General features: G+C 41.3%; 1 protein-coding gene across 1 annotated transcript in view; it reads right to left on the minus strand.

The window, feature by feature from the left end:
* Positions 1–22,601, minus strand: part of tyn (trynity) — a 37,195-nt gene that overhangs the window by 8,316 nt on the left and 6,278 nt on the right. The window contains exons 2-3 of the mRNA XM_017083570.4: positions 21,561–21,617; positions 10,096–10,137 (exon numbers count right to left, since the gene is read on the minus strand). The gene's annotated coding sequence lies outside the window, so the exon portion shown is untranslated. The remainder of the gene's footprint in view (positions 1–10,095; positions 10,138–21,560; positions 21,618–22,601) is intronic.

Raw genomic sequence — 22,601 nt, forward strand, 5'->3', positions numbered from 1 at the left:
CTGTCTTTTGGCCCTGTCTTTTGGTGTTTGCCTGTCCACTCGATCAATTGGCGCAAAAGGAAATGGGAAACAGCAAATATACACACATTCGCCCAGGAGAAACCTTTTCATTTAATGCAATTTGTTGCTGTTGTTGTCACAACACGCGAATGTGATGGTTACACTACAAGAAAAGCAGCTCAAATATGAAAAAAAAATCGTTAAATATCGAAAATATCATATTGATATGTGGCTCAAGATCATTTTTAAAGTTCCATAACAAGAAGAAGTTAAATAGTTTATGGATTTATTAACATATCATCGCAATGATCCTGTTTATTTAATATCGTTTAGATGGTTCAGTTTTATTTCTTCTATAAAGTATTTTTGGCCAATTACATACAACTTTCTCTATTTTAGCCGATTTATCATTTGTATTTCGATCAAATAAATATTCTAGAAATATCATAATGAGAATGTTGAGAGTTCGAGCTATAGAGGCTCATCTTAAACCTAATGTTCCTTTATCATGGTGATTTTTCTTTCTGTGCAGTGGAAAAGGAGGGAGACAGAACACACTCAATCACTTAGTTGGTGGTAAAAGCCCCTTGTTCCTCGACTTTTTCCACGTTATGCTGGCACCTCTCTCGCTGCTTTTTGCAATTATGTAATTTTCAATCATCGCCGGCTTAAAGATGCGCACTGCGAAAACGTGCAGCCGACCAAAGTTGAAGCACCTGCCATGCACCATGCGTGCTGCAACTCCCCTTTTCCCATTTTCCTATCCACATACATATATATGTATATATGTACCTATATAGGATGGGGCTTTTGTAATAGAAGTGCGAAGCAGCAATAATTGCTATCGAACAATGGAAGCGCTGGCCAGCTTTTCCTTGCCCAGCTGGCTTTTCCCACTCGGAATTCCCACTTTTCTCAGGCTGTCGTTCTCATTCCCATCCTCAGGTGGTCAAACGTGCATTTGGGCCTGCTTCTAAACGAAAATATTAAAAGTTATAATTAAAAAAGAAAAAGCCAGAAAAAGAGATGGGCACTTGAGTGGCGAAATTAAATGGAACGCCAGATCAAAGTGCTTGCCAGTGTTGCTTGAAAATACGTTCTATACGTTTTTTAATTTGGAGCAGACATTTTACGCCATCATCATCATCATCCAAGAAATCATGCCAAGGCGCCATCTATTAGACCGCACATGTACCATTAAGAACCGTTACCAATATAATCGAGTTGACACCCACTTAGTGATAGGAATCCGGGGGTAAAAACAGGGCGGGGAGCTACTAAATTTGATCACCCATATGATATGGGAAGAGAAAACTAATCAAAAGAGTTACAAAGTCTGGAGTTGGTAACCGAAAATGGGAGTACCATTAGAAAGAACATATAGCCAGTTATCAGGTAGCAATGTTTGGTAGAAATGTTAGAAGTAATACCTATGAAATGTTAAAGAAAATGTTTAGAATGTAGAATTCCAGGATCCTCAGATCTTCCGTTTAGTATGGTGTAAAAACTGATGTTACCCACTGCAAGGGCATAGTGATAGCCCACAAAATCAAGTTGGCCAACAAGAACAAGGCTAAGAGAAAGGTGCCGCTCCCCAAAAAACATAAATACGAAAAAATGGGGGGGAATTTTCGCGGACAATGTTCTTTGGGCATGTGAAAAATGGTTGCAGCTGTTTGGCTCTTTGTTTTTGTTTGGTGGCTGCCCGTTGTTGCCTTTTTTTGTTTTTGGTTAGAACCGGAAATTTATTGCATAACAAGTTGGCAGAAACGATATCCTCTTCTGGAGGAGCTGCCTCAAGGTTGTTGCAGCGCACACATAGCAACATGTGGGGAGTTATTTGAAAGTGCTGCCCCATCGACGATGCAGGCAACAAGATATGCAACACGGCAGTCCACGCACATAGATTCGATGGGGGTTTCAGGGGGGGGGGGGGGTGGGGGGTGGTCAATCCATGGGCGGGACAGCAAACGGGTGTGGTTCCAAACCTCCTGGTCAGCCGATGGAACGTGCAACATTCAGCAGAAAACGAAAAAGAAACCCAAACATTTCATAAATTCTTCGCCACGGCATAAATGTTTTGAATGTTGTTCTTCTTTTTCTTCGCTCCAGATGCCTATCGATAAGGGGGGATACTACGGGCTGTACCAGGGGGATCCCACGGGGGGACCTATAGGTAACCGTCTTTGGCCCCACTCTTTTTGGCAGTTGTCTCATCAATCGCTCATTGTCAGTTGGCCCGAAAAGCACCGAAAGAAAAGTACTACATCAATTTTGAGAAATGCTTTAATGCTATTGTATTAAATATTTAAGCCATTCCAAGTTTTAGATTACATAACACCTAAAAAATGTTTTTTAACATTGATTCTCTATCTTTAAAGGCATTACTTTTAAAAAAATATTGTATTTACTATTATAAGCCATTCCAAAGACTCGTAAAAAACTCTCTACAAGATCGTTTCTGGATCGTTACTTTTAATAAAAAACGATTCTGGATTCTGCAATCAGCTGTTGCTATAATTTTAATTAACTTTTTTGAGCAGTGCAGCAAGTGCAGGGCAAAAGAGACTTTTCGTTCTTGGAATCAGGATGGGATGGCGGGCACTTCGTTCCCGGCTCTTTCGCGGAAGTTGGCCAACAAAAGCCATTAGCCAAAGAGCCAAAGAGTTGCACTGAAAGATGGAGATGGGAAGATGGCTTTGGCTGTTGCTGAGAGACTGAAACCGAAGATGAGGTTGAGGATGAGCATGAGGATGAGTAGAGGATTGGGGCTGGCAACAAAGAACAGGAGTCATTAGAGGCGCATTTGAGGCCGCGGAATGTGTCGGAGCCGCAGAAACCAGAGAAACTCTCTCTCTATGTTGGAAGACTGAAGTCGAAAGAACGAAGACTGGAGACTGGAGACTCCAACTCCAACTTCAACTTCAACATCAAGTTTCAAGTGGCGGGCAAAAGAACGTTGCATGATTTATGGCAATTATGAGCAGCAACCTCCAGTTTTGCCACGCCAAGAGAAGAAATGATGATGATGACACGGGGCAAAGGGGGCACAGAGTTGTGAGCTACAAACTGCAAGTGCAGGCTTCAAAGTTTCAGCAATTAATTGCAATTGTGGGCCCTAAAATGTGGGCATGGTCAGGGAAATCAGCGGTGGAATGCCCGGCAAATGGAGGCAAAAAGCCAGCCAAACCGCTGTAGTCATCATCCATTGCTCGGATGAGGATCACCATCAGCGAATGCTGGAATGCCAGTCAGAGTTCCGATGTGGAGAGTCTCAAGTTCAGGTAAATGAGAGGTGATCTCTTGGAGAGGCGACTTCCTTGCGATAGCTCAAAGATTTTAAGATCAAAGAAAGTGGTTCCTGGAATCTAATGGATTTAGGATTATTGAAGAACAGATCAGTGCACTTCTGATGATCAGGTTTGGTTACCTATTACCTTGTAATGAATACTATGTAATAATGGAATGTCCCAACTATCACTCCTGGTAAAACACACATTTATTCTAGGCCATCATCTCCCCGGGGACGCTCCACATTCCAACACCAGGAATCCTCCCGATTCTTCCCACTGATCCGCCTCCAGATTGGAAGAGCCATTGCTCATCGATCAACGAGTCGAAAAAGAGATAGGGAACTGTCAGGCGGCATCATAATCGAGATTGTCCAGCGGATCGCATCGGCATCACTTTGTGGTTGACATCTCTGTTCGCTCCGATCTCAGTTCTTGGTTTTCTGTCCTGCGTTCCTGCATTCTGCACTCCCCGTTTTGCCCAGTTTTCCAGGGGCTATCTGGGATGCATGTATTTTTAGCCATCTATCTTGGCCACTGGCTCGAGGAACACGGCTCATTACAACGCGACCGACACTTGGCCGACAAAACAACTACCGCATCTGCATATGGATAACCCATTTGGGTGTGGACCTGGCGCTAGACATCCACATCCTCGGAATCACAATCGGCTTGGATGGCTGGGGCTGGCTTGTATGGCCGGCCCTGGCGCGGTAGCCCTCATTAAAAATATTTGCAATTTAAAGAGGAAAACAAGAGTCTCTTCTCTTACTGACCACTTCGGCCTATTTTTAAATGCAAAACTCGCGCCGTCGCACGACAAGACAATCAGGACATGGAAATAATTGAATGCGCCAGGCTGCAAGTCGGGCTGCATGAATGGGAAGGGGTGGCTTACACTGCAAGAAATGCCCTACGTTGTAAAAAAAAAAAATTCTTAAACTTAACATGACATGTAAATAAAGTCTATCCAGTTAAGTTATTAACTACTTGCATGAAGAAAACAGAATTGCTAGTTTGCAATTACCCAAATTGTTTCTCCCTGTGCATTTAAGCTTAACTTGGCCACAGAAGCCAGTGGAATGGCAAATGGCAGCAGATGAAGATGACCAATTTGCTGCAACATGTGCAACGGCCAAACCCCGAGACCGATAAGCAAATGTAAACCAACTGGCCACAGTTGCCCCTTCTTAGCCACAAACTTAAGTTCGCCTAAGTGGCCCATTGTGGCTCATTTTGTAGTTTGTGCAATTTTAAGAACAACATTTAATTAAAGGCAGCCATGGGGTGAGGGGTTCTTGGGGGAGGCAGTACGTGACGTCCACCTGATCAAGTGACTCTAATGTGTGTGTTTCTATCTCTCCTTTGATTTTTATTTCCTCCTCGTATCCACTGGGAAAAAGTTAGTACCATTTGCTATAAAATAGTTCCTATCAAAGATATAGTTTGGATTAATATTTAATAATTTAAAAAAAAATTTAAACTTGAAATGGTACTGGTATTTGTCCTATCTTTTAAGTATTAGCAAACAGTTTATTTTTCTACAGAACTCTTAAGTTTGTTTAGGAGAGAAGGTTCTTAATTGGCCACAATAGTTATTTGGACAAGACAAAGCTTTTCAATTTAAATATTTGCTTGGCTATTTTTTACTTTAAAGAATAGGTTTCTATTGAAAAGAAAACTTTTCCATTAATTTGTTTAGCTCTAGCTGCCCACAAAAATATTGACTTCAGCCAAATAGAGGGGTACAAAACAAAAGACTTAGGCAACGAACTTGGCTGAAAATCGAGTCAAAGATTGCGGATTAACAGAAAGACAGAGAGATACCGTTTCGTTTCATTCAGTTCTGTTTCGCTGCTAACTGTTCAAGGCGATTAGGCCAAATTACCAACATTTTTCTAACAATTATGGGCCATTATTGGACCAATTAGATGCCCGCTCTCAAATGAAATGCGCAAACAAATTGAAATTGAAAGAAAGTCGTATGCAAATTTGTGCGTAGCAGGTGAGAAGAAGTTGAAGTTGATGGTAGTCGAAGTCGAAGTCGTAGAGGAAGCGGCATTCGCTAGATAAACAAGCCAAACGAGAAGATGCGGGCTTACTGAATACTGAATACAGACTACAGAATATGGAATACAGAATACAGAATACAGAGGATCGGAGGGGGAAGTGCTATTTGTTTAAGTTGGCTTTAACAGCTTGCGGACGTTCGCCGTTAGTTGACCTGGTTAACTGTCAGTTGAATGAGCGATAGAGAAACGGGGCGGCGGCTTATACTTGTACTTGTACTATCCACAATTTGAATGCTCAAAATTTCAAACAGCCAACAGATGGCCAAAAGGTCGCAACCCTCCGCGTTGAACCCACACAAAAAATGAAATGAGCCAGTAGAGAGTATGAAAAAAAAAAACACAACGCACGTACTTAGGAAAGATGATCAAAGGCTCTCGTCGGGATTAGGATTAGGAGGAGGCGGATTTGGCAGGGGGCGGGGCAGGGGCAGGGGCAGGAGGCGTGGCCAGGCACTGTCATTAGCCAGCCCTCAACCCACTGGAGATGATCATACGATAATGCTGTTTGCTCAATTCACTTCTCTCTCCAGTATTTTGCTACACAGAAAAAAAAAATAGCTTACAGATATGATTAAATCTTAATATAGTCACGTTTATAAGAAGATTTAGTTGTAAGATATTATATATTTTTCCCTGTGTAGCCTTATCCTGTCTCTCTCGTTTGGTTGCATGTTAATGACGCACAATTGCAGGCTGCAACATCAGCAACATTGCAGGAGAAAAAACGCATTGGAATGCCAACAATGGCAACTTGGGCCCATTATACTCCAATGGACCCCACGTCTGTCGCATTAGCCGATTTTGTCGATTTAGTTGCGGCTAGTTATACGCCTAGAAAACTGAACAAAAAAAAAAAAAAAATGAAAAGCCCAACGAAGACAAGCTGGCACCACCTCCCATTTCTGCCCACTTCTTTCTTCTGGTGCGTGGCCCATTGGATTTGTTTTGGCCATGTTTTCTTTTTAGCCATGAGATGAGTGCTAATGATGATGCCTGCCCTACGCTGTTCCCCCGTAATTGACCTTTTCTTTGACGACTCTATCTTTGCCGCAATCTTTCTCTTTCTTCGCCACTTTCATTGTTATCCGAAGTATGAAATCTTAACGAAAAGTACATGACTCGCGCTTAATCGAACATTTCTGTGGTTATTTACTATAATCGGTAGTTATCTTTTATCGATAATACATATCGAAATTTCTTAGAATTGTAAACTTTCCTTTTGATAAGTGGGATAACTCAGTATTTTCTATCTTCTTAGCTTTCAATATATTATTGTTAAGACATGCCTCTCTTTAAAAGATACATTCAACGAGTTTACTGCCAGAATCCCTAGACCTATCGAACTAATCGCCGATTATCTGGAGAGGATGTCTCAACCATTTCCTAATGCCATCGAACGTCTGTCCCATGGGATCGATCAAACAATCGGCGATAATTTTTTGCCTGGGTGAAACTTTTCCACTTTTCGCTCAGGTGTCGAATGGCTTGGATGTGCTGCCTGGATTGGGAAAGTGCGTTGTGTGAGTATTACCCTCCATCCTCCCCATTCCCATCGACCAGGTTCTTCCGCCAAATCACACTCAATTGCAGTAGGAGAAGTTGGAGAGTCTGAAATGCTGGGATCGAGAAGTGGGAGCCCGAGTCGGGAAAGCGGTCACATGGAAGTAGGCCAAGTTCTGGCCAACACACATACTTAATCGTACATACAGACACGTCGCCACTGGCGGTTTCGGTTTGGGCTTGGGTTTTGGGAAGCCATGTCAAAGATTCCGCCATTTGGGCCTGAATTTAAGCTGCAATCTCTTGGACTGGGGCATGCAAATCCGTTCAAATGCTGCAATTGGATGTGGGTCAGGCGGATATTCCATTTGGCTGGGTCCACTTGGGTCCACCGATCTTGGACACTTGCTCCCCCGGTTCCTTTTCCCACTTGAGGTTGGGGCCGAGGTGTTTGGGAAGTTGGCTGAAACAAACCAGTTCCCAAGCCATCTTTCTTTCGCTCTTTCCTGTGCCTTTTCTCTACACAGAACATGCTTTTTGGAATAGGTATACCCATGTTATTTTTTTAATTTCTTAAACGGAAATCAAAAGAAACCACAGTCGTAAAGTTAATATTTATGATATGATATCTAAAGGATTACGACTCTTTTCCTATGTTAAGGAATGACCTTGTTTTTTTCTCTCTGTATGTCTCGATTGTCACTTCTCCTTCTCTTTCTCAATTGAGAAAATGAGATTGTGCGGTTTCTCGGTTCGGTTTCCTACTCGACTCGCTTTTTATGCCGCTGGTAATCATAATGATGAGAATGGAATCTCGCGTATTTATGCCAGGCATTAATCGGTTATAGGTGCCACAAAGCTGTTCACAGACACCAATTGAAGAGGCACTACTTAGAAAACTGGATGTGTTACCGGGACCCGTTTAATGTGTAAACCATAAATCTGCAGTTTCATTTGCTACCTTTCATTCCGAGTTCGCCATGTTTATTACCTGTAATTTCTCCTGCCTTGCGGTTAAATTTATAAGATGATGCCTGCGCTTAAGATGGTCTCATTAATCGGCCGATTTAACGAGCTAGTATTGCTTTGTATTTTATTTAAGCACTTTTTTTTACACTTAGCTACTCGTATAACATTTATTCCCTATCATAGAATCTCGAAATTGGTAGAGTTTTGATTCAATCGAACCAAACAAAAACGATTTTTTCGATACACAAGCTATCGTAAACTGCAGAGTTGCTTCTACTAATTTAATGGGTTTCTTAAAGAAATGTTAAATTTGGCAATAAAAAAAGACACTGATTTGATTTACAGGAAATGCTATTATCGTTTCTTTGCACAGTTTCTCTTTTGCCAATCAACTGTCAATCGATCAGATTCTGTCATCGATTTCCTAAACACTAAACTTTTGCTGCTCTAGTTTCAAAAATTTTCACCACAACTATTTGGTGTTCGTTTTTGTGCTAATTGCCAACTAAATTTTGCTGCTTTCCGGCCTCTTGTCTTTTGCATTTTCGTTCACTTTTTTTTCGATTGTCACTTGAATGTGGAGCGACCTAACCCAAATGCTCATTATGCGCGGTGCAGTGCCAACTGGGATAGCCCCCTTTCCAACGATTTTCCCCTGTTTTCCCCTGCTTTCCCCCTTTTACCCACGACTACGTGCCTTGTCAAAAGGTTTCAACTTTTTTTCCCCCACATTTGTCGCTTGAGAACTTTTCATTTTCATTTCCCTCGGACGGAAGGAGAGGAGCAGAAGTTTATTATGCGCATCGCTGTTTGGCACGACCTAAGACAATCTGGCCCACAGAAGACCTGTGTACCAAATTTCCAGCCGAGAAACCACCTCATTCACATGCCACTCAGGCTCCGCTGACTTGGACTTGGACTCGCATTTGGATTTTGGTGTGGCGTTGGACATGGCCAGAGGTGGAGTGGAATCGGAGGCGATGGGAAGTGGGAAGTGGGAGGAGGAGCCGAGATCGTGGCACGCCGACATGTGACTGCGATCTCCAAGAGCTGTGACTTCGTGGGCACAGTGGTTCACAAGCGATTCCCAACTGAAAACTGAATATTTTTGATACAGAAAACTCCTGTTTACTATATGAAATTAAAAAAAACCAAAGGAAATACATTTAAAAAATGTAGTATTATGGAATATTTCAATTCTACTGATATAGAAAACTTCTATTTTTTATAAGAACTTGCAAAAACCAAACGAAGTACATTTAAAATAAGTATTTTTTTTGGAAAATTCGTATTTATTTGTAAGTGAATAAGCTAGCTGCACACAAGAATCATTTTACATCTCTTTCCATTATTTTGCTTACTAAAAACCGAAATCGATTCCATTGTACGACTGACCATTATTGTTGTTGTCATAACATATGCCAAATGAATATGGCCAAGTACAACACCAACAATTGGCAATAGGCAGCAGCAAAAATGGTGGAAAAAGGGAAGTCATGGAAGCACTGGACAATGACAATCGCCCTCCGCCCATTTTATTTATCACTTTTGTCGATATTCTTGACTTTGAGTCCACCTTTAGAGAAACGATAACTTCAAAAACATTGAAAAAAAAAATTATATTAAAACCATTTTAATTATCGTATTCTAAATATTTTTGAGCTTAAAAAAATGTGCAAAACCATTTTCAATTTTGTAAAAATATTTTTTTAAATAAGAGAACTTGACCATTTTTTCTAGATTTTAAGCCTAAGTATACAAAAATTTTTTTAATTGATCGTTTTCGATTTTCTTCTGTGTATGATATATATGTGTGAGTCATAGATATACCGACATGCATGTTTCGTTTCGATTCGTGAAAACGTGCCTGACATGCAGAAAATTCAATAAATAAAATAAAATGAATTCGGTGAAAGCGAGAACTTTGGGGGGCGGTAAAGGGGGCGGCAGAAGTCGTGTTGCTGCTAATGGCCTCCCCCGTCCGCCCCCTCATAACAACCCACTCCCCCTTTTTGGCATTTTCCCATGGATCTCTATTTTCGTACTTCTTTGTTTTTATGGTTCAAACGCGCCTCACGCTTTGCCAAAAAAAAAAACCTGACTCTCATAAATCAATCAAGAAGAATAGTTAAACAAGAGGAACGAAAGGAGGCGGTCCAAAAAACAATATAGAAACCATCAGACTAATTAAAAAAAATGACGAACGAAAGCAAAAACCATAAACGAAATGGAAATTTCTTTAAGCCAAACAAATTTTTGCCTACCTGATTTGCTTTCGATTTCTTCTGGGTCTTCAACGTCTTCTTCTGAAAGTACAAACAGAAAATAATAATGAGCAAATTTGTATGTGGGTTGTCTAGGCAAACAATAGAAAATAGAAAACAATATGATAAATGAGTCAAAAGAAATGGTAAGCACTTCTTTTGCTCAATTTTAATGAGTTTACAAAAAGGGCCATAAAAAGGCTATCAAACAAATGGTGGGCAAAAAAAACTAGATATACATATATCCCAATAAAAACCCACATCAGCTTAAAAACCGTTGGCAAATGACACACGACACGTTTTTTTTTTTCAAGGCACAGGGGGCGTATACTTAGTATTTAGGTTGCTTATGGGGGTACACTAGAAAAAAGAGCGGGAAAAAGTCTTTTTGACCGTGACACAGAGATAAAAATGCAGAAGACAGGAAAATGTAGGGAAGGTACAATTTAGTTGGCGGAAAGAAAGATCATATTTAGAAAAGAGCCAAAGTGAGTGGGAAAATGAGTGAAAGTTAAGTACTTTACATAAATCATGCTTATTAGGGTTACCTCAAAAAAATCAAGAAGGTTAAGTAGTTAAAATCCTCATAGCTTGTTTTCTTTAAAGAAGTTTTAACAATCTCTTTGGAAATCAAAAGTTTAAATATTTTAATTAACATAAACTAAATTGGGAACTATTTCAAAAATCTTAATCCGGACTATAGAGTTCTTTGGTTTCTCATCGGCTTAAATTACTTTTTGTGGTTCTGGGCAATCATAATCTTCGCCTGCTGCTTCATAAACCCATTTACCCCTGCCTTTTGGCAGACTCATCTCTATAAACAAAGCCCATCAATCTTGTGATCTAATCAAAAGCCACCGATCGAAGCTCGTAGATCACACTAAATTTTTGTGGTTTGCTGCAGTTTTCTACGCGAAGTCTATATCTATACAGTTCTAACGGTAAGTCGCAGCTCATCCATAACATTTTTGGTTTTTTTTTTTACCTTTTTTCGATTGTTAAATCAGGAGGAAGAAAAAAGAGAAAAAAAAACCGAAACTGAATTGCGTTCGCTCTGCATAAATTGCGGTCCAGAAAAGTCTCCCTGTGGCCAGTCTTTTGGCCACTTTGCAAGTCTTTATAATAAACCAAAAAACAAAAAAAAAACCGGAGAGAAAAGAAAAAAGTGCAGGGCCAAGGCAAAGAAAAGAAAAATATGTTATGCATGGCAATTTTCCATTTTGAGGCCTCCGACTTTGTCTAATGTCATGTATTATCCGAGGAGAGGCGAAAAGAAGAACAGGCCAAGTGTCCAGAAGGCCAGGTCCATTGTCTTTTCTTATTTTTCTTTTCCTTTCTTGACTTTTTTTTCCCTCTTTGTGGGCAGGGCGCTAGCCAAAAGTGAAATATTTCAAACACCAAGTCGTGTCGCATTCCCAGAGATCTCTGCCCCCTCTATAAGTCGTATCTTCAAGATGCAGATTGCCATTTTTTTCTTTTCTTCAGGCTGCCTTTCTGGTGTGTTTGCAGTGTCATCTTTGCTTGAGTAAACAGAGCAGCACAAATGGAGAAAGGGTTGCAGAGGAGATGGGACGCGAAGAGGCGTCTTCTGGGCAGCGAAGATTTGCATTTGCCCCGCAGATGGATCTTCTTTTGTTCGGCCTTCTCATGTATGCAAATCCCGGCAAGATTTAATGGTCACACACAACGGATATGGATATGGCCAGATGGTTAGACGGTTAGAAGGTTCTTTTTATCCATTCTAATCAATTCAATTACACTTCAAGTCCTTCAGATAATTGCAATGGCGGAGATAGGGTCAGGAAGTTAAGAACAAGAACTGAACATAAAGATAATTTGTATGGGGAAGAGTTCGTCTGAAGGAGTGTAATACCTTACTTCAACTTTGAAGTAAACGTAAAAACGAAGAGTTAAGATTACGAAGGGCTTCCAAAGGTCTTAACTTTAGATTTTCTGTAATGAAGTAGAACGGAGGTTTTTGGCCATCGTACTTCAGGTACTTTGTAAAATCCAATCATAGGATTAGGAATTCATGCTGACTTAGTTATAATTAAATCTATTGGCTTGGATAATAAAGGTCTTATTGAAAACCCTGCCAACTCTTAACATATTGCTACACTCGAAATACCAATGCATATGGCTAACTATAAATAGAAAACCATTATTTTAATATCTGTAGAATATATTTCAAGGACCTCCCTTGGACTTTGTTAGCAAGCCATTCTGCTCCAGATCTCCCGAAATTCCCCATGGGTTTCGATCTCTGTGCTGTACAAACGATGTCTCTTTCTTGGTCCTCTATTTTCGCCTTGTGTTTCCAGCTGCTGTTGATTTTTTTGGCCATTAAATTCGAGCAGCGACGACATTACCCAAATGGCTGACATGGCTGGGACATTGATGATGTGGATGTGGATGTGGACCCCAGAATCTAGAGTCCAGTATCCAGTATCCAGTATTAAGTATCCCGCATTCAGTATCCAGAATCCAGAGCCCCCAGACTAAAGTTCTCCTTGGGGATCGCTTGTGCGATCTTTTGGTTTCTCGTTGTTCGGTTGTTCGGTTGTTCGTTTGGTTGTTTTGGCTTGTTCTAATTGTTGTTTTACCTCGTTCGTTTGGCGTTTGCGTGTGTGATGGGTCGGTATACATAGATATAGCAATGCCTATATAGTGCCTGCATATCTTCTGGCTCCTCCGGTTCGGTTCGGTTTGGTTTGGGTGTTTAACTGCGATTTGAGTCACGTTTCATTACTCGTGATGCCAGACAGTAATCACTTGATTTTCCAAGCGGCTTTCTTGTTCCAAGGAGTTGCTAGTTGCCAGTTGCTCTTGGTGTTGCTGCTGCTGCTGTTGCTCTTGCTGCTGCTGCTGCTGCTGCTGTCACAGACCAGATCAGACACGGAAAGCTGGCCAACTGGCTGGCCAACAGACCTTGGCCAAAAGGTGCTACCAAAAGCGGCAGCAAAAAGGCACACAAATCTTGTTAGGCAAGTACAACAGCAACATCACAGCAGCAACATGGATTCTTCACCGGGTTTTAGGGGTATTCTTTGGGGGTCATAAATAGAGCTTTGCACTTACGCTACACAAGAAAAAAAGGGGCTGCAGATAACTCTTTAATAAGTAAATATTGAAGAATAAATATACATAAAGCTATTAACCTGAAACCGATAATCAATGCATTTCGGAATCCGTTTCAATGAGACTTGTGTTTCATACATATTTAAAAATAATATTTATAGGTTATTAATTTGAGATATTGATTTTTCTCAGTGCCACGTGACTCACGAGTTCGTGCCCTCGGAGGATTTGGAGTTGCCAATGGCCAGTTGCTTCTAATTTGGTTTTTATGCTTTGATCTCATGACGCTTGTCATTGCGGTCACTCGCACATAAAGAGAGCCAGATAAAGTTGGGGTTAAAGGAGGGAAAAAGAGAGGGCAAAAAGGAGGATAAAAGGTGGCCAAGGGGAGTCCAAATTGCCGGCGACGCCAGCGATAATCAATTAACCTGGCTCACTGGGCAGTCGCCTTCGGATGTGGCCGAGATGTTGCTGCGGTGCATGCTGCATGTTGCATGTTGCTGCGGGGATAACCAATGGATTCGCCGCTGGAGTCCTCCTCCCCACAAAATCTCCGCCGTTGATGAAGTTTTCCGCTGACTTTGATTGCGGTTGAATTTTCATCGCCACATTTTCCCCCGACTAGGAATTTTTTTTTTCAATTTTCCTTTTTTGCGGTTAACCTCGAAATGAGGCCCAAAGAAAATTCCGCAATTGCTTTTCACGGAAAAACTCAAGGCACATTTACATTTCTTCTGGGAGAACGCAACATGTACTTAAGATTTTTTACGCTTTTCCATATTATCCCCGGCTCACTTATAATATTTACAATTATAATTTGGGTGCAGTTAAATCATAGCATTAATGTTGCGGTATATTTTTAGAACATTACCATGGTTTTGTAGGCTATTTGATACCTTAACGAAGTCTAAGTTTCCCATTTCCTTGTGGAGAAAATCGTTAAGTACACATAAATTGTTAACAGATTGTTTGGCGATAAAGCGATTGAAAGTCTGGGCAGATTTGTGGGCGTGTCGTCGGTGGGCGATTTTCCATCGCGTGCGACATTTGACTTGGTTTTCGGCTTTGACTCCTTTTTCGACTCGATCTTTTGGTTATTTTTCCCAGTACGAGTAGGTCCGCCTTTCTTCCTGCCACTCTTCATCTGATTTTACATGGCACGTACCGCAGATTTGTTTTTCTTTTTTTGTTTTTAACAATTTTTTGTTTGCTGTTTTGTTGTTTTTTGGGCAGAGAGGCAAGAAGGAAAGGCTTTGGAGGCCCAAAAAAGACGGCAGCTGGCCAAAGCCAAGTCATCCGAGTTGGCCTCCACTCTTAAGTAGGTTAATTTTGACCGGTTTGTCTTCGTCTTCTCGTTGTCTCCATCTCTTTTCTGTCCCGAGTCTCAAGCGGGGTAGACATTCTCAATTTCTCAGTTTGTCCGTGGTCGCTGATGTTCCTGATTGACTGGCGACTTGGGACTGCGGCATTTGCCTGATTAACCCAAGTTTCAGCTGCTTTAATGAGGCAGCCACATGTCGCCTGGATGCTCCCCCCTGGATTTTCCTTTAACAACTCTTGATTATCCCTCGACTTCATTAGAGAGATCTTGTTGTGCATTAGAGGAGCTTGAAAAGTTTGTTATAATAGCAGAAAGAAATTGATAGTAGCTATTATTATTACTATTAAATAACGAATTCTATAAGTACTATTATAATCTATGCAAGCAAAATGAGGCAAGCTAAACCCAAGATCGTTCTAAAGATCATACCAAAAGAGATTCAGATTCTAGCAAGCATTTCTCTTTTCTTTATAAGCAGAAACGCGAGGGAGACAGATGCCTAATTCTCGCTGCGAATGAGTTGGCTAAAGACTTGTAAGACTTGCTCTACTCGATAAGCCTTATTTGAGATCTGCGGCAATTTCTTCTTTCTATATCAGCCTGATGACGCTAATAATGATGTTGCACATAGCAATGATCGTGATCATCGTGATCATTATGATCAAGTTGGTCAGCACAGCGTGGAAATGGAACAGATTGGAACGGAGCGGAGCGGATCGGATCGGAGCATTTGTCGCCATGAAATCATGTTAGAAATTTGAGACAAATTTCTTTGTCGTTTGCTTTCAAATTGCTTTTGGCCATTTTGCTGTTGGCGACGGCTAACGGCAATCAAATGGCAAACGGAATCAGAACGGAATGCCAAAAACCGGAACGGAATGGAATGGAATGCATTGACCAGGGAATACATCTATGGAATATAAATTAATTTATTTCAAAGTTCTCTTATAAAATGTTAGAAAAAATCAAAGTAATTACAAATTTAATCAATTTAAGACAGACCTAAACCACAAAAGGTTGGTTAGCCTTGAAAAATTGTAGCCAGTGGAACGATATAGTATGAAATGAATCTTAAGTGGAATGTAGGGTCTGATCTATAACTGATTGAAAATCGATGTAGCGAATTATTTAAATTCTTTGGCAGTGAGATTTTCAGCCAAGGCTGCGACTTCGACTCCTACTCCATTTGGATTCCACCTTCTCTATCATCTCAATACTGCCCACTCCCCACCTTCGTTACCTTATCCCAAACCCTTTGCTTGATTTATGGAACCATTCGGATCACTCAATAAGCGACTTCTTCTTGGGGCCTTTCGACACTTTCAGTCGAGTGCTGGCCAAGATCGGTAGATATACCACGAGCATACATATGTATGCGTGTGCGGAATGGGGAATCGGAAATCGGGGAGGAATGCACCTCGATGGTTTCATATATTTACATAGCCATCAGCCCCAGTTAGCACTTGGCTTAACCCACAAATGGACAGGGCCTGTGCGACTTGGAAGCGGGTCACAAGCAGCCCATCCAGCTGCCAAAGGGTTAAGGCTGAGGCGGTGGGCTGTGGTTTGTAGTTTGTAGTTTGACTTGACTTGACTTTGGCTTTGGCTTTGGCCAACATCAGAGTCAAAGTCACAGTCGTTTTGGCCTCGCTGCCTTAACAGGCGAAAAAGCGACCAGAACGGCGAGTGCACTGAGAAAAATAGTATCTAACTAACAGGAATGAGGGGAGTTGAATAAATGAAACACTAAGATTTAGAATTTTAAGGCAATTATGTTTAAGACAGTTTCCAAAAATGATAATATGGAGATGATATTAAGTGAAAGTCCACTTAAGATCATCAGAAACCAATTAGTAAACATGATATATTTTTTTTGCATAATATCTTTCTATATTTTCTCCGCGTGCACCACCTATAGTGGACTCTATATCCAGTCGCTGGTTATCTTCGTCTTGGTCGTCTGCCCCTTTAGCATAAAACATAAATAGCAACTGCATTCAAATGAGTCTGACAAACAAACTGAGAAACTGAGAAACTGAGGGGCTGTGTGGCGTGGATGAAAAATGCAAATGCTTAGACCATGTTGGGTTCGAGATGTCGGTTTCTGTTTCTGTTTCTGGAGGGGCTTAGCCAGCCGAGCGTGGGCAGCTCCATAGATGGCGATGCCGCCTCAAAAGATGATGATGTCCTTTAGCCGCATTTGGGGATTTCGACGGCCCCTTTTCGGAGACCAAAGACCGAGGACCGGAGATCGAAGATCGGAGACCGAACATCGAAGATCGAACATCGCAGGAGAAAAAGCGACCGCTGAGCTCAGCAAATATTCAATAATTGCAATTATTTCTCATATTTAATGAAGCCCCTCGCTTCGGCCATCCGGAGTGATTTTTTTCCTTTAATGAGACTCCCAGTTGGCAATTTGGTCGCTCGTTTATGGCTAAATTGCTAAATTTGGCTCGACTGAAGGGGATTAAAGCTGAACTATTGAGCGTCCTTTGTTTTTTACAGTATTTCCTGTTCCTAATTCATTCCACAAAATGTAACTCCTCTAGAATATCACGGGTTTTTCTTTCCTAAATTTAATCATTAAGTTCCACACAATATTTTAAATCCGAAATATTTGTATACAATTAGATAGTCAGCCCTCTAAGCTAATTTCAATGTTATTTATTGAGATACCCATGATTTTTCTTATATATTTCTATGCCTTTTTGATATATTTTTCTGAGTACCTCTGCCAGTTAGCTTCCCTTGAAGAGCTTTTCGCTCACTATCTGAGATTCCGGGCCGAACTTGGATTGAATTCCCGGTAATCGCTGGACAGAAATCTGGCCACGAAATGGGTCACGGAGAAAGACAGCTTGAGCGGATGGATGGATGGTCCCGGCTCTGGTGGCCCTGGATTTTTTTCTTTTATTTTTTTCGGCAATTAAACAAGAACCAAACAGACTGTCAACCCTATTTGACTAACGCCAAGTCCGTGGAAAATCTGGCCCCAAGTTGGGGACGGTGAAGAGGAAACCAACCCATGCCGATGCCATCGAGAAGAGTGGAAAAAGAGTGATGACAGACAGTCGGGCTGATTGACTGATGGGCCCTAAGTAACTGAAATTGCATAAGTCCGCGCGCTAGTCCCCATCCTATTCGTATTCCTATTCCTATTCCTATTCCCAATTCCTTGGCGGATCCTCTGGGCTCTGGCTCTATTCCCGATGCGATTCGCTTTGGTTTTCTTTGCTTGGCTTTAATGCTAATCGAATGTCTCCCGTCTGGATCTTTGTCTTTTGGCCCCCATCCGCCTGTCAGTCAGTCAAAGATTCTTCTGCTGCCGAACGAAGATGAAGTTGGCAGTCCACACAAGATGGAGAATACAGTATACTAGACCCCAAACAAACCTTCACCACACAGCTCGCTCGGTTTCATAAACTGAGCAAACAAATGAAAGCTGCCAGCCACCGTTGCTTCTGTTCTGCCGCCAAACGACTCTTTCTTTTGAAAAAATGAAGAATATTTCTGGAGATTCTGTTGGGTTTTCCATTATTAGATGTTGCGTGCCTTAATATTTCAAAATGTTTACTACTCGTGTATAAGGTTCTTAAAACTTCCTTACAAAGAACATTTTTGGATCTTAGTTTAAGGTATAGCCGTTTTATTTTTTTACTATTATAGAGATCATTGTTCTTTTTTCCTTCCAAAATGAGCGGTTCTTGTTTGATTTATAACCTTACCCTAAGTCTGTCTTGTAAGCCCAGTGTTTTCCTTGTTCAAAGTGAAACTGTACAAGAGACTATGGGTGCTTTGGGCCCCCGTAAATCAAAAATCGTTCTCATAATCTTGTCTTATCAGCGCCCCATCAACAGATTTCTCCCCTTTCTTTCTTTCTTTCTCCGGCATCTTTTACTTTCATGCTCAGCTGCTTGTTTTTCTATAGATGTTGCTATGTTGCTGCTGTGCTGTTGATGTTGCTGTTGTCCGTATTAGGCAGAGCTTATCTCATTGAGGTTTTTTTTTTGGATGGTTAGGGGGGCTGGATAGATCTTAGATCTTAGAAGAGGGGGGTTTTGGAAACAAGCTGGAACACTGTGTGACAATTTGTAGTGCACAATGCCTGGCTTTGTTGCCTGAGCCAATATTGCTGCCGTTACTCAGCTTGTTCTTCAGCCTTTTCTTCCATATTTCTCCGTCTTTTTCCTTCGCCCGGGCCTGGTTATTTCTTCTTAACTTCTTTTCCTTGACTCTGTGCCTCTCTGGCTCTCGAAATTGCCCATAAAGTACAAAAATGTATGTGAATGGCCTTTGGCAACGGCTGTGGCGGCAACTTCGCTTTTGCCATTTGCCATTGGCCAGTTCATGAAGAGCACACTTTTGTTGCCGCCGTTACTGCCGCACGCAATTTGGAATTTATTTACACAATAATTGGCAAGCTGAATCAATACAAAACGCTCTTGGCTGCCCACAAACAATAAATTAACAATTGCCACTTGATTGCTGAATAAAAAGTGATTACCAGCAGGGCAGGCAATCGATAAATGTAATTGAAAAGGTAAAAAGAAAATATAGGCAAAGAATAATAAAGAACAGAGCAGAAGAATTGGAACTGGTACAGAAATCTATAGAATAATGGTCCACTGAATTAATCGATATCCACTTAGGGGTCATACAAACGTTATTGCTGGGAGGGGATGATATTCGATACCTACTTATTTATGGAACGATTTCTACGGATTCTACGATTCTTCTATCTTCCCACTCACACTGTTTACCCAATTTAACTTGCAGTGTATATCTCTCCAAACCACTTTTACCACTGTACTTTAGTGCAAGCAATTTGGAATTTGATTCCGATTAAACTGACCATAATAAAAGATTTATGATTTCGCCTGAGAGCAATAGCAAATAGCAACAGAAACTTTTCAGATTTTTGTGTGGAAAACAGAACTTCCGCTCGCCACCAGAGAAATGGATAAGGAAAGCAGGCGGAGTTTGGAGGGGAGAACCAAAGAAACCGCAGAAAAGCCCCAAACTCAGATGCCCATGGCTTGATAAGCACTGTGGTTGAGTCTCCAAGTTCCACGGCTTTCAGTTTTAGTCCAAGGCATTCTCTAGATACAAGCGATAGATACATCCAAAGACCAAGACTTCCTCATAGCTAAGGAAGAAGAAGAAAAAAGAGTGGATGGGCGAAAAAAAAGCCCAAGTGCATAACTTAATTAGTGCATGGACAATGACCGAAAACTTTGGCGAGGCCGCGACAGAGATTCATCGCTAACTATCGATTATCGCCCAGGCATGTGAGAACTTGTGGTAACGCCCTCAGAAAAAAAAGACCGATAAGCTATAAGGCCCAGTATAGAGGACCGAGACCCCGGACAAGCCCAGAGAAGAAGCGAATTAAGAATAGACAAAGACAAAATTAATTGCAATGACAGGCGACTGCAAAAGGTGCGGCTCTCCAACTGAAACGCATCTTGGCATCCACATCACCTTTCCAAACAGCATCCACATCCAGATAATAACTTTGAGGGACAGGCGACTCTGGCCTTCTACACAAAGAACTATTATGTAGATTTTATATTTTCCAGATTTAAATTAAACATTTTAAAGTAATTTGTATAAGAAGAGATAGTTCTTTAAAGTTAAGCAAGAAAATTACATATTATATAATATCTGCCTAACTGGCGCCCAAACAGGGACTGCGAAGCCAGCATTTTACTTGAATATTGTCTAGATATTTTTGTTCTGTGTACACGCTCCAGTCTTTTGTTCTCTTTTTCAAATTCTACCATTTATTTTCGTTTTGTCAGCAGTAAGCCAAGTGGCCAACTTAATTGTCGAAGAGTCGTCAAGGCGGCTCAAACAAATCAAAGCGAGCTGGACTGAACCTGAACCTGGAAGCACTGAGCCACCGCACCTCTGCACCACTGAGCCACTGCACCACCAATTCCCTCCTCCTTCGGGCATTACTCAATGTCACCAGGGGGGCGGAAAACGGGAGGCGAAGAATTGGTGGCTGGGCGGTAGAATGCCGCCAAAGCGTTTTGCGTTGATCGTCAATTAGTTACACTAAGCCGCCACTGGACAATTTATGGCTGCTGGAGATGGGAAAGCGAGTCACTCACGAGGTTCTAAAGTAGAATTGAGATTGTAGAGGTTCCTTAAAATACCTATACTATACCTATAGAAAGCATGTTAGCTCCATAATTAAAAGGGTGCATGTCATAACGCCCAGTGTCATAACGTCTATGGCCTTATAATTTAAATAAGGACGCTTTTAGAACTCATACATTTTAATTATAAACATTACTTTATTTTAAATGCACCTAACAAACATTTGGAAGTTGGCACAATGAGACTTCTGAGTGGGTGTTATGACACTTCCTCGAGTGTCATAAAGGGCGTTATGACATGCACCCAGTTAAACAAAAATATGTTTGGCCCTGACACAACTAACAGCTCTATTCGTGCCTGAAAAAAAGGTTTTTTAAAAACCTCTTTAAAAACATGTACCATGTATGCAATAACGATCGTGTCACGCAGTCATCCCTAAATTTGGCAAAGTCAGACCTAAATAATTGTAAAGACGATTGTGAGTCGAGGGTGCGCATTAAGGCCGCTGCAGATGGAGAGATGGATAGATGGATGCGATGGCCAAGTGGACAGATGGATGGACGAGGTTCGTCTGAGTGACTAATTGCCGGGCGATTGCCTCCTGCACCTCAACTAAAAATAGAAGTGGACAACCGGAGAAACATAGTGGCAAAAAAGAGCCTGGCCGCAATGATGATTAGACTTAGATTGGATTGGGTGGAAAGCCATTCTCCATTCTTCTCTGCCGTTTCTGCCATCTCCCGCAACCTCAACTTCTGTCTACTGTCTTCGGTCTTCTGTCCGATCCAATCCACTCAACACCTGCCTTGATTTGTGATCGCAATTACAGCGGAAGACATAAAATACACAAGTCCAGGTTGAACCGAGCCCAAGTTGAGTGGAGTTCACTTCAATCTCCCACCTAAAACAAGAGTTTCCACCACAGCCTGTCTTTCTTCCATCCGTCTTGTCTTCTTACCTTCTTCAGCTCAAATCTTCTCGTCTGATTCTTCTGCGATTGCTTAGGCGGCTTGAGCTGCAAAGAGAAAGAGAGAATTTGTTTCTGTTTAGATAAGGTTTGATTAAAATTTATTATTCTACAGGGATATTTGTTAAAGGGAAATATGATGATTGTTGATAGGCCTTGTTCAACGATCAACAATCACTTCATTCACTTAGATAAAAATGAAGTGGTCTCCGATTTCTCTAGGATTTTGACAGCTCTTTTTGTCCACTTAATAAGCACTTTCTCCGCTGACCATTTTTCACAAACATCTTAAGTACACAGGTATTTTTTCCGATAGAAAACCCCAGCTTAATTCAATCATCTTATCGAAGCTGCACCAAATTTATTAGGAAGATTGTTTTCTCACTTTTCGGGTTTTGGGGAGACAAAAAAAACTTGACTTTCAACATGTTATTGAAAGATCTTGAGTGAAGTGAGCTCAAGATGATCCCAATTCCGGCATTTCTACGCTTCAAGTTCGTCTTGAGATTGGGATCTTTTACTCGACCAAGTGTTTTCTCTAACGGACCGCAGTCCACTCCACTCCACCTGAAAACAATGCCACTTAATTATAACATATCTTGGCCCCCCATCGCATCTCTTGCCTATCCATACATATATATATTAATAACAGCAAATGCACTTTCCAGTCAAATGATGTTGAAAACGAGTTTCCAATCGATTTGTGCGGCTGCTGCAGCGCGGCTTCTTCTTCTTTTGTTATTTTCTCCTCTCGTTCCGTTTAATTTAAGCCACTTTCTGAGAGGGGGTTACATATATATATATATATATTGGCCTTTTACGATGGCAAAAGTTGAAAAATGAAAATTCCATTTGAGGCGGCGAGCGCGCCTCTGTTTTCAGTTACCATTCAGATGCCGAAACTCCGATTCTGGTTCTTTGAAAACATGTTTTCTGTGGCATCTTCTTGCTGCGTAACGGTAACTACTAGTAGGTAGATACACAGATACAAAGATACACGGCTTTTACCCCGCCAGCAAAAGCTAATGGCAT

This window comes from Drosophila suzukii, chromosome X, assembly GCF_043229965.1.
Source record: "Drosophila suzukii chromosome X, CBGP_Dsuzu_IsoJpt1.0, whole genome shotgun sequence".
Taxonomy (NCBI): domain Eukaryota; kingdom Metazoa; phylum Arthropoda; class Insecta; order Diptera; family Drosophilidae; genus Drosophila; species Drosophila suzukii.